This window comes from Salvelinus namaycush, unplaced genomic scaffold (assembly GCF_016432855.1).
Source record: "Salvelinus namaycush isolate Seneca unplaced genomic scaffold, SaNama_1.0 Scaffold212, whole genome shotgun sequence".
Lineage (NCBI taxonomy): Eukaryota > Metazoa > Chordata > Actinopteri > Salmoniformes > Salmonidae > Salvelinus > Salvelinus namaycush.
Window position 1 is genome coordinate 1 of NW_024058920.1, and position 2,662 is coordinate 2,662.

The following is a 2,662-nucleotide window of genomic DNA, read 5'->3' on the forward strand; positions in this document are numbered from 1 at the left end:
GAGAGAGAGAAAGCAGAGTGCAGCAAAAGCAGAGAGAGCAACAGAGACAGAACAAAATGAGAGAGAGAGCAGAGTGCAGAGAAAGGTTTCTCCAGGTTTCTAAATCAGTCTATCAATCCATCCACCTTTGCCTGGGGTACTCACCATGTGTTCTGGGTAGTGGTCTGTGTCTGTCTGTTAGCTCCCTTCCACTCTTCCTCCTCTTCCTCCTCCTCCTCTTCCTGTTGTGTGTCTATTATCTGGTCCCAGATCTCAGTGTTAACCCACAGCGACCCCGACAGGGTGAGGCTGGGCTCGGTGCAGGTGATCCAACGGCACAGGGGGCAGCAGACTGTCAGTAGGCCGCTCTGGAGCCTGGACATCGCCTGCAAGCACAGCCCACAGAATGTGTGCTTACAGTGGAGCATCCGAGGGATCTTCTCCCTACGAGAGTAGGGCTGGAGGCAGACGCAGCACTCCATGTCCTCGCTCATCAGACCCATGGCTGGATGGCTGGGGTGTGGATGGATGGATGGATGGATATACGGCTGGAGCACAGAGGAACTCTGGACAGAGAGTCAGTGTCTAGGCAGGAAGACGTGGGGTTTAAACGCTGGTCTGAGGTCAGTGTTCCCCTTGTGAATTCTAAACGTCCTGGTTTGGATTTGATGAGGATGAGCTGATCCTAGATCTGTGCTTAGGAGTGTAGGTCAGGAAGCTGCAAAAGACATTAAGATGTTCAATTAAATTAGATTACTTCATCACTGGCACTATGTAAACATATCTAATGTAATAACATATCTTAAATCAACAGGCTGTCAGGTTTTTCTGAAGACATGAAGAACAAAAATATCTTGAAAACATCACACATTTATAACATCCATAGTTATCAGATATAGACAAACCTTTTCACTTTATCATTATCAATGAGAGGCAATATTTTACTTACAGGTTCTGGAATATTTTCAGCACAGTGACCAACTATCCGACGACTAAACTTTGTGTGTGAGAGAAGAGTGTGTGTGCTCTTATTTTAAGCTTTGGGGGAGGAGACAAAGGGCGTTATTTTCCCAGAAAGGGCGGTCTCTCACCTCCTCTACTCTCAGGTGAGGCAGGAAAGTACCATGGAACGAGTTAAACACTTCTAGGTCACTTCTATAGCATAGTAGGTAACTTCAGGAGAATTGCCAGGGCCGTGTATTGACATTTACAGGGCAGGTGTTCATGTCTACAAAGGGCACGTACACTGAGGGTACAAAAGGTGTTCCTAATGGTTTGGTTCACTCAGTGTACGTCCAGTAAATGATGGATCAATCTTCTTTGCAGGGGAATTTTCACAAGAGAGGGGGTAGCACTTTTAGAACCCTCTCTGTGGACTTGTAGAACCATCTCTGTGGACTTGTAGAACCCTCTCTGTGGACTTGTAGAACCCTCTCTGTGGACTTATAGAACCCTATCTGTGGACTTGTAGAACCCTCTCTGTGGACTTGTAGAACCCTCTCTGTGGACTTGTAGAACCCTCTCTGTGTACTTGTAGAACCCTCTCTGTGGACTTATAGAACCCTCTCTGTGGACTTGTAGAACCCTCTCTGTGTACTTGTAGAACCCTCTCTGTGGACTTGTAGAACCCTCTCTGTGGACTTGTAGAACCCTCTCTGTGGACTTGTAGAACCCTCTCTGTGGACTTGTAGAACCCTCTCTGTGGACTTGTAGAACCCTCTCTGTGGACTTGTAGAACCCTCTCTGTGTACTTGTAGAACTCTCTCTGCGGACTTGTAGAACCCTCTCTGTGGACTTGTAGAACCCTCTCTGTGGACTTGTAGAACCCTCTCTGTGGACTTGTAGAACCCTCTCTGTGGACTTGTAGAACCCTCTCTGTGTACTTGTAGAACTCTCTCTGCGGACTTGTAGAACCCTCTCTGTGGACTTGTAGAACCCTCTCTGCGGACTTGTAGAACCCTCTCTGTGGACTTGTAGAACCTCTCTGTGGACTTGTAGAACCCTCTCTGTGGACTTGTAGAACCCTCTTTGTGGACTTGTAGAACCCTCTCTGAGGACTTGTAGAACCCTCTCTGTGTACTTGTAGAACTCTCTCTGCGGACTTGTAGAACCCTCTCTGTGGACTTGTAGAACCCTCTCTGCGGACATGTAGAACCCTCTCTGTGGACTTGTAGAACCCTCTCTGTGGACTTGTAGAACCCTCTCTGTGGACTTGTAGAACTCTCTCTGGGGACTTGTAGAATCCGCTCTGTGGACTTGTAGAACCCTCTCTGTGGACTTGTAGAACCCTCTCTGTGGACTTGTAGAACCCTCTCTGTGGACTTGTAGAACCCTCTCTGTGGACTTGTAGAACCCTCTCTGTGGACTTGTAGAACCCTCTATGTGGACTTGTAGAACCCTCTCTGTGTACTTGTAGAACCCTCTCTGCGGACTTGTAGAACCCTCTCTGTGGACTTGTAGAACCCTCTCTGTGGACTTGTAGAACCCTCTCTGCGGACTTGTAGAACCCTCTCTGCGGACTTGTAGAACCCTCTCTGTGGACTTGTAGAACCCTCTCTGTGGACTTGTAGAACCCTCTCTGTGGACTTGTAGAACCCTCTCTGTGGACTTGTAGAACCCTCTCTGTGGACTTGTAGAACCCTCTCTGTGTACTTGTAGAACTCTCTCTGCGGACTTGTAGAAC